Here is a 23,333-nt window from a genome sequence, read left to right as displayed (position 1 = left end):
CGATGTTGCTGAACCCTTTCTTCAGACCATGAAGGCCATGTTCTCGAAATCGTGGTGTGGTTCCGATTCATTCTTCGGGCAATCTCACGAAAAAAAAGTCCACCCTCCTTCATGCCGATAATTCGCCCTCTACCAAAATCCAAAACGTGGGAAAAATTTCGACGCTGTCTCACTAGGGGCATTTTGAGATGTCTTGTTCACAGTTCAACAACAAAATAAACTGATATTTTCATGTAACTATTATTTTATTTATTTACAATTGAATAAAAAATCTAAAAGGTCAATGACAAAAAAACCACTAGCATTCTTTCTTTTTTACTGAAAGTCTGATCATTTGATACTCTATTATGAAGCATTATTTTGCCAAAATTACAAGACTTAATTATTAGTATTACTGGGTGGTGCATTTCATGTAAAAGTGAGTGTATAATACCATAACAAACGACTTCAACCTTCGTTGTCATTTTCGAACTCGATTCTTATGCTAAAGCTAGCAAATGTCCCCTTAACAACATAAAATAAGAAAAAAAAAACAGGAAAGACCACCAAACCCTTATAAATGTTTATTTATCCGGGTTACAACTGGAAAGTATATATATATAGTCTTAACTGGAACTCATTATAAAGGTCGAAATGTTAACACATTCCGAAAAGGAGATGTTTTTTATCCTTCTCCCCTAAACCCATTACCTATCTTATAGATTTAGCTATGCCTAACTATGCTTTAACGAATAGTTTTCAATTAACGTTGCTTATAAATTGCTAATTTGAGTTTGCAATATGAATACAAGCACGTTTATAACAGTTGTTTGCAAATGCGATCCATTGAGGCGTTAAATAATAGATAATTTGTAGATGTGTGTTAATGGTGCGTATTATTTGCACCTCGTTGCATTGTCACACCATAGGAAGCACAACGCAATTTGGTTCGTTTACGCAGCCAACTCGTGTCTGCAATTACCATATTTAGGACATTTTGTTGATGTAATTCAATGAGAAGTGAAGGTTATTAATTATCGTAACAAAATTTACATTCTGCAAGATAATTCTATCACCATCCATAACCAGATTCTCAAGCATACTTGAGATGACCATTTAGTAGTGTTAGCAGTATTGCAGCAAATTACTAATTAATAATACCTCAAGGGCATAACTGAAATTACATGAAGTGTTATCCTCCTGTCCGAAATCGAGTTAGTGACATTCCAAACGTAGATAAACCCGAACTTCCAGAAATTTGAATAGTGGCAATTCCACTACAGTGCTGAATACGTATTTTCGTAATAAAGTTAAGTAGTTTTAATAAGGATAAAATTCGATAATAAAATTCCACTAAACCGTAATTCGAAAAACTGAAAGGTCGTAAATCCCATTAAGGCCCATGGCATCTGATCTCGTTGAATATTTCGAACCCAAATGAATATGTTGAATAATTAAAGGAGGCTCGAAATTTCTTAGACTATTCAGGGGATTTCGAGCAGAATCGAAAGCTCGGTTTCCTGGTTTTAGAGCTTACGATGGGTGGTAAAACGTAGGGCAAATGCGCGTGTATTTCCTGAAAGAGAAGTGGTTAAATCATGCAATAATCGTTTCCATCTTTAGTTCAAAACTTAACGTCCCATTGTGCTTTGAGAGGCATCCGAGATGATCTAACACAAGTTTGAATATATCAATGAAGCTGAAGGCAGGAAGCGACCTAAGGCTTATCCTCATGCATTATGGCTCTTGTATTGTAGCTGCTGCATAAAGGTATATAGGACACACAAACACGAAAAGGCTGTCATAAAGTTCATATTTGAATTGTAATGCTAAGAGCACCAGACACGAACTCCTACCGAAACACAGACACAAACACGCGTATATAATCTCAAACAAGTTTACTCCTTCTCATGAAGGAAGTGTGTTTCCGAAATATAAATCTTGTTACTTCTAAGGTCTAAAACTAATCTTGAAATTCCTAAAATTTTAACTATCCTGGAGTTGCATTCATTACAAAGCGTCTGTTCAGAGGCCTAGTAGTCTTAGAATAATGTTGATTTTGTGGTAGGCAAATAAGTGGAATCTGCAAAGGAATTCCCCAAAGGGACATAATCTGCATCGGTATGGTAATTACTCATCAACAAAGTATGTGCCAAATTCGTTGATAATGTAGCTATCTATACAGGGTGTTTGCTTTGTTGCAGCAGGATTTTAAGCACACGTTCTACCCATAAAAGTAATATTAATTTGCTATATTAACTATATGCGAAAAATGCTTTATTAAGGAGGTACAGGATGTTGTTTTTGATATATTTATCTCAAATTTTGAGTATGAGTTAATAGCATAGTTAGACAAATGTTCTTTACGTTAATCCTCGATGGGGAAAAATCGACAAAATGTAAACTTTCCACAAAGATGAGCAGGTCGTGGAGTACCAATTGCTTGGCCTCCTCGATCGATCTAACACCTCTAAATTTCTGTCTGTGTTTAAGAAGGAAATTATATGCTCTACTCCTGGAAACTCTCAAGAAGAACTTATAAGGCGAATAAAAAATTCTGCTTTTTGAATAAATATCGAGATATTGAGAAATATGCAACAATATTTATAATGGCGATCTAATTTGCGCGAAAAACGTAATGGTGATCATTTCGAACAATTTTTTTGATAATTGTTAGGGACTTTAAGTTATTGGTTTTTTGTTGTGGTTTATTTTGTTAGTTGTTGTTATTTGTACCTTCATCCTTTAAGTTACGCCCATGTACTTCGATACTTTTTCTAAGAATACTATTTGGGTGCCAGACCACATGGCCCATCAGGCCAAAACTAAGGGTACGTTTTGACAGGGGGAATATGCTACTAGTCAAAGGAAGCTTTCTCGGTCGGGACTATTGCCATGATGGGCAATTTGTAGGGCCTGTAATATTCCCAAAAAAGCGACTGGTATAGATGTTCACCAGATGGCCGCGATTTATGGCATCCGGCTCAGCCATAGCCCGTAGAGGCTCTTAGAGATGGTGCGCCCCTGGTAGGAATTCTTCGGGTTTACTACTTAAGAGATAATCGAAGTAATTTTACCCTCTTTTTTCTTTTCTTCGTGTTGAAGCGGTGTCGGTGTCGGTGTCGGATATAATCCAAATCATAGTTTGTAACCCTCCCAATTAAGCATTCTCCCTCTTCATACTTAGACCAACAAATTCTGTCATTATTTAAAATAAGTGCAATTTAATACAGCCCGTTTTCGTAAACCACATTGTCGTTTTCGTGGTTTCGTTTGTCGAAGGAACCCCTTAACAATAATGATTATTTGATATTAATTTAAATTATTTTGTTATCGAACACATTATCGCTGTTCAATGATTCTGTGTTTAAAGTTGCTGGTGTCCTGTTGTCTACTGTTATTTTTTATACATTTTCTGTTACAAATTCACTTTACTCTTAAATCGTCAACAAATAAATCCTTACTCCGGTTTACACCGTAATAGTGTGGCAGAAAATATATTGTCAGAAATGTCAGAAACCACTCAAACCTCTTAGATGGAAAAAGTAGCATGGATGATTTCACCATTTTGCAAATAACTGAAAAATTATGACACATACTAAAGTAATCAAAACACATAAAAGTTTCTAAATTGACCAGGTTATTAAAATTTCTTAAAATAAATACTATGCGGTGCACCACAAAACACCTTTGGGCGATAAAATGGATCATTACTTTAAAAAATATCATCCTGTAGATTTTCACGATAATCAAGTATTCACTAATCATGTAGACTTTAAAGATGAACTTATGCTCAAAATTTGAGCTAAATATCTTTAAAAATTTGGGAGCTATAAGAAATAAATTGAAAAGAATTTTAAACTGCGATACACTGTATTTCCTCAACAAAGCAATTCTCGAATATCGTTATATGGCAAATTAATATCATTTTTAGGGACAGAATACGTGGTTAAAAACCTGCTACCAAAACCCGGACACCCTGTATGTTAGGGGCCGTTTGACTTATTTAAAATATACGTAGAAATATATATAAAAATACACCGTCGATTGCATAATATTACCCCTTCAAGGATCGGCATATTGATAATCAATACAGGAAATCCGTGTTGTAAAATTCCCATTTAGTCGTAAAATTTTGCCTGATGAGTGTTTTATTCAGATTTTAGAGGAAAATTGTAGCAATATTATGAAGGACGTGGTTTTATAAAAGGCGAAATTCGCTTTCAGATACATTGAACTTTTTGGAATAGCCAGGAAATTTGGTTTTAAATCAACTTGTTTGAAGAAATAGATTTAAATTTCCGTCGTTTACGAGTCTTTTGTCCAGATTTTTTTATTGTGCATAGTGTTTAAATGACGTTTCCAGTTTTCCAGCAGATTGGTAACTTCTTTTAATTTAATTTAGTATGATGAGTATATTACATGGTAACACTAAGGTAAAAGAAAACAATTAAAATAGTTTGCTGGAACAGAACGAGTAAAACCCATTTGTTTGTTGTATTTTTTCTTATTTTTCATTTTGTTCCTTTAAGGTTGTCTATTCACACAATCTCTTACCTGAACTATTTTAACATTGTTTTTCGATATTTCGAATTACCGAAGATGAACAGGAAATTTATTATTATTACCATTGACCAGGTGTTAGAATTACTTTTATATACTCGAAAGCCCCAGCTGCTTTTAGAATATTACGTTGAAAATTGAGGCCCATAAATTCGTATTTAGTTTTGAAAACAAGATTCCGCGACACACAAGTTTCACATAACATCGGATAAATATTAGGCTAGTAAGTGAAGTACACCCACAACCCCTCTGCTGTTTGTTGTAAATTCTAGCATACATTTCCACCCTCCGTTCCACGCGAATCCAGCATTTTATTCCGCAGTATAATGAAGTTGGCCCATGATTTAATAAGTCCTAATCCCTTTATAATGCGCATTGAAACGTGCTGCCAAGAGTACGAAATAAAACTAAAAGCTGTCGGTCCCGATGTAAAGAACTGGATGAATGGGAGTGCCATACAGGAAAGTGTAATACGCATAAACATAAAAAGATCCTGGCATTTTCTCTTTTTGGATGTCTTTGGCGGCTTCTATGCGAATAAGGCGCAAAGCAAAAACTAGATAATAACCAGGGGGAAGGGGGGAGACGACACCTTTTAAATTATTACAAATGGAGTAAAAAAGGGGCTCAAGTTGTAAATAAACAAGGTTCATGAATAAAAACTTAGTTTTCCAAGGTCTGGTAGTAAAAACGCGTTAGATGATTGATTTAAAGTTCCAGCAAAGTTCCAATTAGGGATTTTTTAACGTATGGACACAAATGTGAAACGGGCCAATAAACAATACTGCACAGTTAAACTGGAAACGCAAATCGCGAAAATAATTTTATTTGGAAACGAACATTTAACACAATGGGGTGTGCGGTGTTCGATTTGTGTTATTAATGGGGCATGAGGAAATTTTGATGGGGATTTGTGCATATAAACATAGAAATTCGCTGGTTAGCGGTTGCGTTTTCTAAAAAAAAAAAACTTATTGCGAAAAATATTTTATTAAATAAATTCCTTGGTTTGTCATGGAAAATAGTCTTTGTGATAGAAAAATTACTTAGATTTGAGCCCCACAGCCAGCCCTGTATATAACCGCTTCCAATGACTACGTAGCGGTAATTGGTTATTCATCCGTTTACCAATCGTGATTATTGTCCGATAGCGACTGAAGAAGTTTTACCGTAAATTCTTCTCCCTTACGATATATTACGAGAGTCCGACTGCAATAACTTGTTAAACTGTTCTTATTCCACTATTCTCCCACGAGAAGTGACAGCCCCCTTCTTGATCCAGATTGAAAGCTCGGGTAGTCCCACAGAAGTATTGGGGCTACTCCCTCTCCCCTCCTAACTATACTGAGCAGACAGACCACTGTTTGCAATCTTGCCAACTTACCGGATAAGAGATCCTTCCCATTGCTGACCGTTGCTTGTCTTCTCGAATGCTCGTTTTATGTCAAAGAACTCGCTTCTCTATTCTTTCTAACACAAACCGACGTGAAAAATCGGAAGTTAACAAAGCGCGCTGGAATCTCATCTTTCCGCACATTTGCCCAATGTTCGCAGAAAACAATATTCACTTTTTATTCAAGTTTTCGTGATGATTCGGGAGATTCCCACCAGCGATAATTTAGCAAACTCATATTTTTGACATTAAAAAATCTCTCTCATCGTCCCAAAAAAAGAGAGCAAAATTCGGATTTAAGGGGCATTGTAAACATTCAAGTTGATGATTCGTTCTTCTTAAGCTTTGTAGGAAGTAATATTTCGTTCTTACGCATATGTCTACACAAGAAATATTACCGAGATATTTTCCCCCATGCATAGTACTAACTCATTTTTATAGATGTCTCTGTTCAGCGACGGGTAGTATATTATTTTCAACCTTGGGCTCAACCATATTTTAGACGGCATTTTTTCCAGCGGAAGGTTTATTTGGCTTCTGTTGTGTTTCATATTCTTATACAGGGCTTGTAAAAAGTATGGCAACACTTTTATAACTTTCACAAACTTGATATTAAAAAAAAACTTAATTCACAACAGACCCAGACTTAAACACATGTAATTTTATTTAAAAGAAGGCATTTAAAGCATTATTTGCCATGTTCAAATTTTTCACTCCTATCCAAAAATCCCCACTAACTTTATTTTTTCGAACTGAAAGGTAATTCAATAAGAACTGCAACGGTATATTCAGCACTAAAATTGAATTTATATATATATTTTTTTTATTGTTAGTCACAAAATAAAGTAACACACTATTACACATTACAAGATTAAAATTCCTACAATAAATGCTCAAATTGTGCTCCAGTAACAATTCTCAGGTAAAAGATCCATTTCTTTATATTCTAACTGTGGTCGATGTCTAATAACTGAATTCAATTACAAATGAATTCTACAAAAATTAAAATAATTTGAATCTAAAAAATGTTTACATTGAAGACGATTTGGAATTTCTACGTCTTATTCTCATTTTTTTACTCTCTTTCAAAGTGAAATAAGAAACGATTGTCTATGTAGGAAGCAAAAATTGAAACTTTTAATGTTTTTAAAACTTTGTTCGATTTTTTTTTAAGGAAAATGTAGATCTAATTTTAGTTCTCGGTATACCGTTCTATCCGTTATTGAATTATCTTTCATATGATATATTGCAATGTGATAATAAAAATGTAGTAGGGCTAGTTGAATAAGGGTGAAAAATTTGAACTTCCAAATTAATGCATTAAATGCTTTTTTTTAAATAAAATTATACGTGTTTAATTTTTTGTTTTTATCTGGGGTTTATGAAAGTTATAAACGTGTTGCAATACTTTTTACAAGCACTGTATTTGCTTGACACGATCTATTGACTGGGGTTGCAGGGGTGAAATAGAAGTGCATTTTTCTTTCTAAAGTAAACAAGTTTCCTTTTCCCCGTGGCCACTCACGCCTTGAAATATGGATGAACAGCTTAGACCTGCTTCGTATTTTTATATAACCATTTCTGAATAATAAATGACGTATTGAATAAAATATTACGTGGCACAATCTAATGTCGCATTCAGATTTTATTGGCATAATGACGAAGTTGATATGCGAGTTTTACTACCATAATAAGTGTAACCAAAAATTTCTCCTACTATAAAGATAAAATTTCATTATGAATTTGAACAAATTGAATGCAAAAATCCAATAAAAATAAAATCAAAGAAGCCACTGTTTTACTATTTTTTGATTAATTGAATAATGTTTATTGAAAATAATTTATGGCCCTGTTTCCTGATGAATAAAAACCTTTATGAACGGATATTTCATTCAAAATATATTACAGCAACACAAACTAGTAGTTAATCCAATGTTTCACTAGTGGCTTTTAAAATACACATTTAATTTCGACCAAAAAATAACTGACGCAACTCACTCATTCTGGAAATTAAATTATAGCTTAAGGATTTACCAAGGATTTCCAAGTTCAATACCTCCTGGAATAATCAATCTCAAACCGATAGATTACTCATTAATCTCAAGCAAAGAGATGGTAAGATGAGCGATCTTTAAGTAATGGAAGCTTTCCTTTTAGGTCATCTGTAACAACATTATTATCACAATGGGAAAGAACAGCATTGAGGGTGGTAAAATTTTGAGCCCCTTAAAACTACTTGTTTGATGTTTTCAAAATTTAGGTAGATGCCTTTTCAACTTTATCCACGATAACGTGGAAAGTTCAATTAGAAGTTTTCTGGGCTGGTTAATTACAAGGGTGATATGAGTTGCATTTAAAAGGAGAATTTGGAATAAATTGGTAACCTTACATAATTATAAAAAATATAGGTTTTCTACATAGGTGTTGCGTTTCGTAGATGATATTAGTTCAAAAGAGGTGAGAATAGTACTTAGTATTGCTCAGTCAAATAAGATAGTTAGAATATGTCTAGAGATTTGATTAGGTCTGTTAGAATTTAACAAAACCACTAAAAACTAGTCCTTTCCTGGCCTCAAACGACAAAAGTTAAAACGTTTAAAGATTTCCTGATACTTCGTTGTTATTTGTAAAGCGGATAGCTATATATATTACTAACATATCCCTTTCTTTGATCCCCAAAAAACATATATATGTATCTCCATACACATATATAACTCGAAGGCAATATTTTGTATTAGACAAGCCGCAATCTTATTATCGGAACTAGCTATAGTTAAATATCTGCGAGTTGATTCAATGAAGCAAATATTTCCAGAAACCATCACGGAAGAACCGTTTGTTGTTCTTTATCATTATTTGAAATAGGAAAAAGCTTTTAGCGCTCCTTCAGTCCAAATCCAATTCTTTTAGCAAAAATTCCAAATTTCACTGCCTTGAAGGTATCTTATATTCGTGTGAATGGATTTCTCATTATATCTTAGGGTAAATTAATATGAAATGCCATCAGAATTAATTTAAGAAAATTTTTCTAATATCAAAGTAATAAATTAGAAAACCCTTCACCCGCGACGCTCCTTAAATTAGGCTAGGACAGGTTATAAGGGTTTTTAAAATGTTGATGAACTGTTTCTCACTATTATTTGTAAACATCCTGCTCCCTGCTCTTTCACAAGACATAATACTCTTGGATTTTCGAAACAAGTCATCTCCAGTAAACAGCATTTAATGAGTAAATGTGTAGCAGTCTTATTAGACATTTAATATGTATTAAAATAGAAGTCACCCATTTGTGGCTCTTGGAGTTTCTTAGGAATAAACCCTCTGCTAAAGTTAAATTTTTCATAATTTGTCTTATTTCTTTAAGAATACATTAAATTTTTCTCCTCATTTTTTTATTTTACATCTCAAAATTGCTTTCCTCTTTTCTTGTTTTTTTTTTTGTATCCATTTAATTCGTTTTCACTTTATCCTAAACAACGTTAATTGAACTTTCAGATTAAATCATATCTCTGTTAATTAGTCCTTCGGAGGTGTTCGTAATTCTGTCACTCTAACAGTGAGTTCGGATTAAAACCTGGATAATTGCAAGTGCACAGAAATGCACGATCCATATATCCATGTTGCTGAGCTCGCTTCGGCAATTTTTTGTTACACAGACACGAAACAATGGAGGAGGCACAATAAATGGCTAGAAACTTCCATTGTTTTATGGCACCACTCCCAATGATGCTCGCAATGATCGATATCGAGATATATAAAAATATCTATGTGGGTCTGATCTACATACTTGCGAGCTTATTTCTTATGAAACGTAAAAGAATTATTTCAATATAATTTCTCTGTTATAAAGGAGAGCGTTGGTCATTACCAGAATTTAGACATTATTATGGGACTTGGAGATCATTAAAGTTACATCAAAGTCCAGTTGCAACTGGAAAGATCTTATGTAATTCCATGCTTGCGTTTAGCAACAAAGTGTTTATGAGAGGTATGTGGCAAGCACGTGTTCGTTAATGTATGAAATTAAATTAGGTTTGAATGGAGACATATGTTTTACACCTATTAATTTCTTTTTGTCGCTGATGCTCATCTCAGAGTGGTCTAGTTTTTTAATAATACAACATACAAAACGCTAAGTGAACTAAAATTGTAAGGCTCCTTGTCATCGTCGCGCTAAATATCAACGAAAACATCAATCTCGCATTTGAATAATTAAAAAGTTTTGTACGTACATTTCTGTTCAATTTATCAAATGGCCAATGAATGAAACAGACAAGATCAGTGATAAACCTTCATTTCAAGCTGATTATACTGACATTATTCATTCCAACGTAACTGGTGTAAACTAGGCCCTAATCGTTCGCCAGAGTTAATAAATTCGTAAATTTGGGGGTTGCAGAACGGTTTTAGCCGGACCTAGATTTGTGAAAGCTGTTGCTAGGGGGAATGGTAACAAATCGCCAACTGCCTGCATAGTATAATATTCTGTTGATCAGATATAATGTTTAGTTAAGGTGACAATTTATAATAATAATTAGATTTGTCATATTGCTGAAGAAATTTAACTTTTAGAATCAAAATTTTCTTTTAGTAACTTTTAATGAGGGCTGTAAAAGGACGTGATGGCCACAACTTTCGCGAAAAATTCCATGTAGTAACTATTTCTTAATAATTATGATTTTCATTGATTAATTTCGCTCTTACAAAAGTACACCTCTTGTGCTCTTTTTTCCCCTTTTCGGTCTTGACTGGATTTGGGATTAAAATGAAGTGAAAGAAGGGGAAACGATTGAGACGTGATAAATTCCAATAGGGAAGAAAAAAATGTCGAAGAGTCAAACCGCTAATGTTGACACATTTCTCTGCTAGAAGGCCTCGCATCGCTTTTTAATGTCGTTGTGCGAAATGTCTAAAAAGCAGTAACAAATTGCGGGCATCGATCACTGCGACACGTCCAATTTGTCAAGATGGAAATTCGCCCTTACAGAAATGTTGGCCGACTATTTACATTTTCAAATGGTCTCCCCTTGAAAAGCCTGTTAGTAGCTCTCTTTTTACTTTAATGGGCCGTATCGTTTATTTATAGTGTTTTTAACGATATCTATGAAGGTTTAAGTGGTTCGAAGTAAACATTAGTGTACAGTCTACACGACTTTTCTTTTAAGATTGATTATAAATTTTTGATTGAAGTCGAAAAACAAGTCGGTATGGTTTAGCCAGTCAATGCTCTATATTAAGAATTTAGCAGGCCTGTTACTTCGACTATGAAATATATAAATTGTGAAAAGCATAAAGAGAATATATGGACAGGGCTTCTAACAAATAGCAGGACTCTTTTCAACTATATTTAACGGATATTGTTCTTGTCGTGTATAAACTATCAAAGACTGCAAAGGGGCTTTGTTCTGTACACTAGAAATTCCATTTTATAACTCACTGAAAAAGGGAAGACAATTTTAATTTGAGGATGGACCCTGTATCAAAGCTTCTGTTGATCCTTTTTGTATATGCATAAACTATCTTGTAAGATTCTTAAAAGCTACAAGTTTGCAATATGTAAATAAATAATATTTCGGCGATGAGTTTTAATTTTTAGATTTATTTTCATTTTTTTACAAAGCTTCCACAATTAATAAGATTAACTTTTAAAAATAGATACGTGCCTGACCCAAAAACAACTATCAGCCTGTAGTTTAAACACATTAATTATAACAACATACCGCATATTTCTTTAAAATTAGTAGGCGCTCTAAATTTGCCCTAAATATTTTATGAATATTACGAGCTATACAAAAATAGAATAAATCACAAAAATTTATACCCTATGTCACAAAAACTGCACAATTGTAGACCTGTTTCAATATAAACGTTTGTCCTATTTTGATGCAAGAAATATTACTCCTCTAGTTTCACACTACACACGCAAACTTCTAATACAAATTTTGAAAACTCCTATTCCTCATCGATCTGTTATAACAGCAACCTGTTTTGAATATTCATACTTGTTATGTAAATTTAAGATTCTTGGGTTTTAAACCAATGTGTTATGCAGAAGAGATGTAAAATTTACCTTCTATGTTATACGTTATAGCGTTTCCCTTTTTCATTTGAAAACCAATACAGCGAGAGCCACACTCATTTCAGCATTAAAAGGCCAACATGGCGGTCTCTTCCCAACAACAAAGTCCCCAGGAGAACGACTCCTGCTGAAATATCCCGTGGCGTTTAGTTCGGTTTTTAAAAGAAACGCGCCCTTTTATAACTGGAAAGTGGTGTTACCCACTTTAGCTCCTGATTTACTAAGGCTTTCTTTCCCCACTTATCTGCAAAATAAATTTTTCACGTTTACTTTTCGGCATTTGCCCTTGAACAAGTTCACTCGAGAAGGTCAAGCCCTTACCCAATTGCGGAGGGTACATGGAAGCTTCTCCATATAAATTTCGAACTAAGTCTGAGTAAGACAATCTCGTATAATTGAAAAAACCGTTAATAAGAGGATTCGCAGTAGAAGGAATAAATGCTTTTATATACTTAAATTTTTATAACGAGAATTTAAAATTCATTTTAAGGGTCACAAGAGAGATTTTATATAATTCAAAGTTTTTGTTAAATTCTACAATTATATGAGCTTTTTCGTTTAATTAAATTGGTAAATCACAGAGATTATCATCTTGATATATGATTCTCTCTGCATAACTTGATGAACAATTTTTGCATAACAGCGTAACTGTAAACTTATTTGCGGAAATTACAGTATTTTTGTAATGTGCACTCATAATGTTGAATAAATTTCAAATTTAATATATTAAATCAGATACTTTCATTCAAAATTGCAATATTCCAAAAGTTCAAAAAAGTTAATATTAGAGTGAACATTAAAAGGTGATAGATTCTTAATACAGAGAATAATATAGGGGATTTTAATATCAAATCGAAAGAATTAATTTTCCTATAGCTGTCTTTGCTTGCTGCTTCAAATTCTGTTTCATCTGATCATCAGTCGAGTCCCTTGGTCTCCTAGTACTTGTTGAAGTACCAATCTCAAAAATTTAATTTTAGTAATAATACTAATGCCATCTACTTCAGAACAGCATTTTGTTTTTTACAAAAGCATGAACTAACTTTGCCTATTTTTAAAGCAAACCCATCAAAAAACCCTGGAACATCGTAGCGCTATTGGCCCACTATGGCGTCAATTGAACCGGTATACAACGCATTTCATAAGTATAATGTGAAATTTTAAGGGGAAGTGGAACTCATAAAAACAAATATTTAGATCAAATAAAGTTAGGTTAAAAATCACTTGATTTCCAAAATACAGAGTGTTTAATTAATTAAAAAAATTAAATATTTCAAAAACAGCTTGGAATCAGAACATGAAATTAGAGACACGCTATGGTGGGATAAACATGCATGTTCTGCAGTAGCCAGGATATTTCCATCTACACCAGTGGCATCCATGTGGCCATTTAATGGGATATTTTGAATGAAAAAAAGGATACGCCACTAATGATTTTTAATACAAATATATTTTTTTAATATTTCATCAGTTCTTAAAAAAATAGGTCTTTTATTGTTGTTCAAATAACCGTTTTCAATAAAAAATAATTTCTCATTACTGTGTCTACCAAAAACCAGTATGGGTGTCGAAGTGCGATTATTATTTTTTTTTAATTCTTTAGGAGCAATTAATTTAGTTTTCTTTTAATAGAGATAGAAGACATGAACACAAACATATCTGAAACATGCCTCATCGCAAAAGGATACTCTTCTTCCAAAATATGGTTTCGTGAAATTCTGAACTGTTTACACGTATAGAAAAGTTAGATGCTCACATAGGCGTCCCTTGATGTAGGTCGAAATATTCTGTCCACTCCAAAACATACACGTTTATCCCGCCACAGCGTGTTCTTTATTTCATGTCTTTATCCCACACTGCATTCGAATTATTAAAAAAAAATTCAAACTAAGAATTTAAATACTCAATTTTTTAAAAACGATTTTGTACCTAATTTTATTCGCTCTAAATATTTATTTTTATGAGCCCTACATCCTCTGAATGTTTGTCGTTATGTTTATGAAACATTCTGTATAGCATTTCAGAGGATGGTCCAAAACCAGCAATAGTCTCAAATTGCTAATCATATCAATGGCATGGAGAAGTTTCGACACTTGAAGCAGCATAATTCTCTATAAATATCTACACAATTTGCTCATTCATAAAAAAGTCAAAATTTGAAGTCTGCAATTTTTTACGAAAAGGCAAAAAAAATCCCCAACAATCGACATTAAAATTTAATAGGGCACCCCAGTTACAAGGTCCTCAGTTTCGCGAGCTTAATCCCTTTATGAAACGGATAGCAACGCGAGGTCTGGCATAGTTATGGAATAATTATGGAGCTTCCCATTTCAGGCGGCATACGAATCTCGCCATTTTTCAATCTTGCCGTTTTATGAAGTTTCTGCTTTAGTCACAACTTCGCAACCGACTGTTCTATCTGGGCCAGATTAGGTTTAGGCGTTGTCTTTTTATCCAGAGGATTTGCCTCAGTTTCAGTGAGATACATTTTTAATACATTCTTATTTTAAAAAGCTTTTTTTGAAGGGTACTTATCTGAGAAATCCCTATCGGCTGCCTTCCATTAACTGGTAATCTGGCAGTTGTTCAAGGGCGTAATCAGATAGAGAAGCCGGGAAGAAGTTGCTCTGGTCGGAAAACAATTAGACAATCTGAATGGGACAAAGAACCGAATTTCGTCTGTCCGCATCGAGCATTGGGAAACGAAAATTCGAGCTGGCATGGCGATTAGGATTAAAATCTTTAAGTTAAAAGCATAAAAATTACCCTGATGTAAAAACTGAGGCAAAGTTGGAAATAGAGAACACACTAATTTTACATTACATTCCAGTAAGTAGGTATCTCAAAAATAATAAATATCCTTTTGAAATTATCTCCATTCTGAAAATGAAACAACAAACGGACACTAATGTGACAATATAATTAGTATATTATAGTATATCGCTAATATGAAATGTATTTGTGACATTATCTCCACTCCATATCTGCTGTAGTATAAATTGGTAAAATCGTCTTGGTGCAGCACTTCAGGCAATTTCAATATGAAAAACAAACTGGTTTTAAAATATGCTATCTCTTTGGATTAGCGTAAAGGAATCTATTTAATCAAACAATTGCCAAAATTGACGATTAAGAAGCATTTATACCTGAATATTTTTTTAATGATAACGAATCTAAAATTTTTTCACAATATATCGAGTCTTTCAAAACTTCCAAGATGTTTTACTTCATATGGTACTCCCGGAAAATTTGGTAATGCTCATTTTCTAATTCCTAATAATCTTTTTAACTTTCTTCTGTTGAAAAAAATTCAAAAAGAGATAAGTCGCAACAATCAATCAAAGATTCTAAACCTCATCGTAGAAACATCCTGTTGTCTAAATGAACCTCCGGTCAGAAAAAAAACCTTTATGTATGGTTGAAACGTTCTGTTGTCTGTTGTGTTGTCTAAAAGGAAGTTTCATCTCTTTCATTTCCTAGAGGCTAAAACAACAACATTAATTTGAGATTCCGACACGATATCTCTGTATTACGACATCAGTTCCACGTTTCAGTGGAATCGAACACATAAAACAAAAGACATTTCCCTTGGGGACAATTTGCATCGTTCAGTGGTTTAATCCATGAATCAGACATTTTTTACATATTGATCAACCCCAATTTGTATTATTATAAGGTTTCTGTACTTATCTTCAAATACCAATCAAATACTAATTGTTCGTTCTCATAAAAATGAGTAGCAAGGGAGCGACCAATTCAGTATGGAGATCATTCCATTGATAAAAAAACCTATAACTATAATAAAAGTGGGAGAAGAACATGTTCTTGTACCTATATACCTTATTGATTGCTTCAGTTACCTGCTTATTTGTGGAATTAAATTTCGGTCGAACGTAATGTACAGAATTTCTCAATATACAGTATAGAGTGTTCTCTAACGCTATTAATAAAAATTAAAAAACAGGAGCGCTTCATGTGACACCATCAAGTAAATAGTCTAAATGTAATATTAAAAAAATTATAGTTTCACTTCAAAAGTTTTGATAAACGAGGAAAAGGTGTTGTGATGTATCCTCTTCTCTGGTGTGTCAGAAGAATGAAAACTGCTATAAAATGAACCTATATGAGTAGATTTTCATTCCCAAGTTTTATTAATACCCCTCCCCTTCGAAATCGCAAGACTTGGGGAAAGATAATTTAGAATGGAGAAACTTTCGAACATATGTTTTTAAAAAAAACTACCCTCATTTTTTTGCGAAGTATTATCTCCTAAAGTTCTTCGCATACATCAAGGAACACCCTGTATAATTTAGAAGACGCATTTGTCTTATTCGAGGAAGCGCATATACTCTCCGATTTATCCCATTAATTAGCTTCCAGTGATCTGAATGAGATTAATTAAGCAACCTGCACAATAACATAAATAAATCTTACTCTTGAGACACAATAACATGAACTTGGAGCCAAGGAATTCCTAATCAACGAACCCTGAAATATCCCCAGCAAAAATTCCTCTTTTGCCCGAGGTTGTGGTGATGAGAAAACGAGGCCAAGCATCCATTTTGCTTTATCTCGGCAGTTGCATGTTCATGTAACAGGCCAATAGAGCGGAAACTATTACTTTTTTATCGTGTCATATCGTACGCTTACAAACTGTAAAAGTTTTGCAAAAAATTGCGGGAAACTACACGTGAATTATGAGTTTTGTGATGTTGGGTTTTATTGCCACTTTAACCTTTTATCACGTGAAAAGACCCTTCATTTCCTATGAATCATTGATTATAATTATCTACTGGACTACTCCTCAACGGAGCCCGAATTTTCAATTTAACAAATGCTGACTAAAAATAGTTGCTGTGGAATGATTCGGAATTGCCTTTAATGTCGCACTCAATTTTTTTTTAACACATAAATTCATCGTTATGTCTTCTCTAAGTGGTAACTCTCTTTTGAAACCCTGAAATAATTCCATTCCTTCAGCTCCTGCAATGACTCCCTGGTCGAACTATTTTAGATGTTTTCCCAGAACATTACAGGGAAAAACTAGGGATGAAATTTCAAACAGAGCGACAGCCTGCGTCAATAGAACTTAACTAAGACGTGACCGGAAAAATCCTTACCCTAAACCCGAAAGAGCCCATCTAATATTTATTTAATAAAGATTAGTTCTGGCAAGTTCCGGACCTGCTGAATACTAAACACCATTGCAACTTCCCTAAGATTCCATTGATAATCCCATTGAAGCAAGAACAAGAACTTTAACCCTTAAAGTTATATATTCATTACTAGCAACCCTCGTCAAGTTTTTTCAATTTTAGGCGTCTCACTGATAATAACATTCAGCTACAAAAAAGACTACATCTAAATAAATTTATTCGACATAATTATATGACCCATTTGTACGCTTAAATGGTTTAGCAGGACAAACCTGTCCCATCAGATATGGGCAAAAACGATGCGTGAGGGTGATCGTATATTAACGATGACATAAAACTGCCCCGCAAATCATGCCGGCCGAGTTTCGTTTGTGTTCGAATTGCACATTAATGTTGGTGATTTAAGGTGTGTTTGCCGTAAACATGGTAGAATTTAGCGGAATTGTTGGATAATAACATGGTAATTTAAGATGAGTGAGACTTTTAAAATGTTAGAACTAAGTACTGTGGATGGTGGATAGTATGATTTTAAATGGAAATGGTCCATATTAAGAACTCAAAATGTGGAAAAACTGACGTAGAAGCAAGTAAATCAAATTATTAGTCACAACAGAAACAAAAACCGATACTCATTTAAACCTGAAAAGCAACGTGAGGGAATTCTTGGAAAAATACACTTCATGTCGCAGAAAAACAGAATAACTTGCTAAGGTCTTTACTTATAGTTTTCTATTAAATGCGATATATTGTGGCACGTAGGAGACCCTCTTAAATCTCGGGCAGAGGAAAATTTCAAATAATCCCGTTGATGCAGGTCCAATAATGATAAAAAAAAATTGATTATTTGGGGTCAAAGTGAACGTCCTAGAAGGTCCCTTTAGACATTATTCGATAGAATAATCGAAAATAGATATTATTCCCTCAATTCCTTAATATCGGAAAATTGAAAACTATTCAATCAACATAAGCAATATCAAGAAGTAAAATTGAACCCATCAGAATGGGTTGCGTTAAGATTATTTCAATTTAAAGGAGGTATCTAGTTAGAAAAGTCCCATAAGCACACACAAACAAAAACATTGAAGAATTTTACACAGTCAAATAAAAAATAACAATCAGGGAAGGAAATTACTGAGGTTCATCTTATCTGTTTCCGTATGTAATTAATAGACTTTTAACCCGTAGAAGACAGGATCAAGGACTGCTACAAAAATATTGATTTGTTCGATATTGTGTGTATTCGTAATTCTACAGAAAAATATCTTTCATGATCCATTTGTGGAAGAGCTAGTTGAGAGAATAATTTGTGTCCAACGTGATCAAGGAACTAACGGAAGTTTTATTGGTCAACGACCAACTATGGCAGCTGAGTGTAGTTAATCCTTCAATTTATCTAAGATTATCAAAAATGCTTAAGACATTCTTTGGAAAGCTATAGTAGCCTAATTATGATGTTTAGTATGTATAATGAACAGGACAGAATGAGTCCTTCAAAAAGGTTCCTAATAGGATATACAGGGTGTTTCCTAACTACGTGTAAGAAATTTAAAGGCGTAATCCTCGACTGATTTCGAGTCAAAAATGTCTAATAAACATATGTCCGCAAATGCCTTGTTTCCAAGATACAGGGTGTTGACTGAAAGACGTTGAAAGAGGTTTTTAAAGGTTTGGTGGTTGAGAGCTTGGTGGTTTGGAAACCTTTCCATGTAAATGCGCCTCGCTGCCAAACACTTACCATCAGCAAGGCCGTAAACAAAAACCATATTGGCCATTTCTTGATTAGTGTAATTAGGCATTTGAAAAATTTTCAAAACTGAGGTATAATCTGATTTTTGGGACACAGAACTAAATTCTTTCACTTTAGAAAGTAAAACACCAAAATAACACCGACTATCTTGATTATAGTAGTGGAAGTAGCAAAAAAAACTAACAATAAACAAGTTAGTAAATACCACCAAACCTTTAGAAACCTTTAAAACCTTTTTCAACGTATTTCAGTCAACACATTGTATCTTGGAAACAAGGCATTTGCGGACATATGTTTATTAGACATTTTTGACTCAAAATCAGTCGAGGATTACGCCTTTAAATTTTTTACACGTAGTTAGGAAACACCCTGTATAGTAAATCTCATGAAAATTGGCTCTGTGCAGAACGGTAATCGAGCCGGTCATAAAATATTACAAACACGAAATCAACAATCATATGTATAAATTTTCCTGTCTGAGTCCAAGATCTATCGATTGAATATGTTTTCAAAATGACGACTCTTTCGGTAGCACTGGAAATTGATCAAATTTTGTTGCTTTAAATGAAATGAAAAAGCTTCATATATTTTTTTACGATTCCATGTTGAATTTCAGCTGAATTTTATGTAACATGTTGGTAACCAAAAATGTCAACTTTCCGAGAAAAAAAATAGATTTGTGTCAAAATTGGGAAAAATATATTGTGAAAAAAAATGTGGAACTAACAAAGGTATAACAACAAAATTCGGCCGTTAGAACGTTAAACCATTCTTCAACAAACGTTGCACTTCATCCTTCTCAATAAATAATTGAATTGTGTAGATATGGCTGCAAAATTTACATAAATTAAACATCCAGCTGATAGTGCTGGTGCTCTACTACAAAAGAAAAACTCATAAATTGTTGCAAACAATTGCTTATTTTGATTGCGTCAGACTAAGTTGTCGAATCACAGCATAAGATTGGCTGAGCTCAAACTGCCCCTCACAGATTATAACCGAATTTGGTAATTATATCCTGGACGGTGAGAAAACTAGCCAATGTCTGAATTGATTGAGAACTTCGAGTAATGTGAGCCGATTTATGCAGCACTCAAAATGCAATTATCGAACTCAACTTATGGATATACATATAATGAAATGTAAAATTAGATTGCGGCCATTATAACGAAAATGTATTTCTTATGATCATATTCACTCAGCAATTTTTAAGTATAGTTAAAATGTCGCTTAACTAGAACTCGCCAAAAATTTGCATGACATTTTTGTTTTAAAGTTCCCTTTAACTTCAAGTGAGTTAACTTTAAGTGGTATACTTAAAAGCTTCTTGATGTAGGCGACCATTATAGCCATGAAAATTTACGAGGATTAGGTTTAGGTCGGTCAGACATAAGCCATGTTTCAACTATCTAGCCTCAGTGAAGCTCAATAGAGTTTAAGAGAATACTAGTAGGTATGAATAATGATCAAAATCAAATGGGCGAAAAGGCACATAAAGTAATTTTATCGCGCTTATATGCCGCTGCTGTAAAATACATATTGTAAATTTTTGACACTGAAAAAATGTAAAGAGAAAATGAAAAAATTTAAGTAAAAAAACGTAGGAAATGTAGCAAAGAAAATTACTGCTGCTACATGAAATTTCGTTAAGGAATTAGCCAATCGGTTTTTGTTTCTGTAATTAATTAAGAACAAAATACAAATTAAAGGCTGTTGCGATTTTTGAACTTAACAGTTTTTTTTCCAAATCATCCCCACTAATCACCATTTGGATTTCAATTTATATGGTAAGGTTCAGAAAAAAACAACTGTGGAAGAAGCACTGAATTTCCTAACAATTTTTAAAACGTTTCAAATTTTATATCCGTTTTTGTGTCACTTGTACACAAGAACAAAGCCGCTATATCCACCTCCGTGATCAATTTCATTTCCCGCATTACATAAATTTCGACTGCCGAATTCTATAGCATACCTCAAGTTAAAAGTCCTTAATACAAAATAAATCCTTTAAGTACGCTTCGGTACAAAGTTTCTTCCCCTTCGCGAATAAAAGCTCTTAAATGATCTGTCCCGCATTTTTAGCTCGGAAATGTTTCCGGCTCCTAAACACCTAATCAATCTAATGTATACTTGTCAGATGCAGGGAGTGAGGTAAACTTTGATTCCGACATACGAAAGAAAAATTACTTCCCAGGGTAAAAGCAATTTAGAACTATTGCTGCTGCAGAAAAGTTCAAAGGGTGGGAATGGATGGGGCCGGAAGGAAATGGATAGTTTGAACTTTTCAGTGAAAATTGATAAATATCTAAAAACTAGCATTAATAAACGCCCTCTCAAATTCCTCATTGTCTTGTAATTTCGCCTCAAAGTTAAACTGGGGTATGAAAATTAACCATCGCTAGGTTTCGCTTTTTGCAGAAGCTTCAGGTACCAAAGCCGAACTTTATTGGTTCTACTTCGTCGAGCTTACCTCAGCGTATAAATTTTCTCATTGTGCGAGAGCTCATGAAGAAAATTTTACATATTATCGAGGCCAAAGTCAATTTTTCAAGACGTCATTTCACCGAAATGTCCTCAGTGATAATCGTGATGTTAATCCGTGGAAATCGCTCAAAAACTTCGAAAACTTTCCCGCATTTGAAAACTCCCGACTCGTATTTTCTGTCTAGAAAATGTGCGCTCGTCGCGTCAACTGTTCGGCATTTTGGATGTCGGCGGTTGGAAAACCGGTCCAGTCTCAAACTCCTGCGCTTCAAACTTCCAGGACTCCCGAGATTTACCGGTTTGAATATTGAAATGAGGTTATTCATTGAATATGACTCGTTTTGTTCCTATTAAACGATGAAGTGAAAAGGGAGTTAGGGAACGCATGAGTTATCGAAACTAAAAACTTCGTGTATGAATTTTCAGCATGCCGAAATATTTTTAGAGATTTCATTAATTGACGAAGTATGGTTTCCTTTTTCTTCTTTTCCACCTCCTCCACGCTATACCCTCATGTGTATATAGCGCACGCAGCATGACGTTTTTGTACCTATTTAATACACATGCATGCCTGACGAAGCCCATAAGTAGAAACTCGTATTCCCGGGATCTTCAAAATCCCTTTTGCTTCCCACTTCAATCCTCATTATACACATATTTAAAAACACTTTCAGTGAACTTAGGAAATGAATGGTGAAAGAAAATATAGTACGTATCGTTGCAAAAACATTAATCGTACTATTTAGTAAGCAAAGTAGTTTTATAATATATTTTTACTTTTGGTTTTCAAATAATTCATCGAAGACTGTTAAAAAATCTCCATGTATATTATGCAAAAATCCTGTCTAGATATGTAGCAGTTTAATAAATTAGTTTTCTGTTCTAAAAATCATCCTCTTAGCTGAAATTGCGAGCAACGCTCCCAAATTTTAAATTTAAGTCACGCTCTATGATATACTGTCCAAGCAGTTTTAGTTACAAAGTTTCCCCATCCAGTGACCAAACCGAATTAAAATTGACCTCAATCTCTCCAGATACGGTAAGGCTCCAAGTCGTTGGATTATTTTAATAAAAACCGATTCCATATCTCGTTAAAAGGACGGAGAGCAAAAAAAGAATATTTCTTTCTCCCCCCCGGGTCGCATTTTTTATTAAAAATGCTTGATAAGTTTTAAGCGAAACAGAAACTTTTAAGGAAAGATACTTTGCGTAAAGGCCTTTTCATAAACTTTTCTCATACATTTAAGCATACTTCATCTTATAACAGTCAATGCGAAAGCAAAATGGAGTGCTCACTTTCCTTTTCAGATATTTAAATTCGAATAATTACGATGTTTCTCACATTGTTGGAAAAAGCTTTTTCGCTATTCCAATATGGTTTAGTCTTATGTTTATTAATAATGTCATGCTCATTGAAAAAAGTGAAATATCTTACTAGCTAATGTGGAACCATTCAAAATATATTTTCTACGTCCATGAAATTTTGTGTCGGGTGTAAATAATCCTCTACTGTCTGTTTATAGGTGTTTAACTAAGAAATCCGGAAAGTGACACTTTACCGCCGAGAGATTACAATTAACCGATCAACACGAAATGGAGTTCGGCCTCTTCTAAAAAGATTCACTTCACGTTCTACTTTTAACAATGTAAATAATGTAAAAAAAAATTATAACGAAACTTAAATACACCATATTACAACATTATATTCAGAAATAAAAGAATGTTTGCTTAAGAAACTCTTTTTCCAGCGTAATTTGGAAATCCAGAAAATTTCAAACGTGAACACGAATACTACAACCTGTTAAAAGTTTAACTAGCAATCCATGTCTGCCATAAAACGATTTGTCGGTTATAATATAAACGACGGAGGTGTCCCTTCTTCAACCCACTCAGCTCTCCAGAATTCCGAAAATGTCGGTTTCTTCAAAAGCT

At 33.9% G+C, this 23,333-nt stretch overlaps 1 protein-coding gene across 2 annotated transcripts in view; it reads right to left on the bottom strand.

Annotated features, from left to right (window-relative positions):
• The window catches only part of mtt (mangetout), a 194,531-nt gene extending 172,937 nt beyond the window's left edge, over positions 1-21,594 (bottom strand). For both annotated transcript variants that reach the window (XM_066289203.1, XM_066289213.1), the window contains exon 1: positions 21,388-21,594. The gene's annotated coding sequence lies outside the window, so the exon portion shown is untranslated. The remainder of the gene's footprint in view (positions 1-21,387) is intronic.
• Between the last annotated feature and the right edge of the window lie 1,739 nt (positions 21,595-23,333).

This window comes from Euwallacea fornicatus, chromosome 1, assembly GCF_040115645.1.
Source record: "Euwallacea fornicatus isolate EFF26 chromosome 1, ASM4011564v1, whole genome shotgun sequence".
Taxonomy (NCBI): domain Eukaryota; kingdom Metazoa; phylum Arthropoda; class Insecta; order Coleoptera; family Curculionidae; genus Euwallacea; species Euwallacea fornicatus.
The sequence above is the reverse complement of the archived record's forward strand: the minus strand, read 5'-3'. Positions and strand labels throughout refer to the sequence as shown.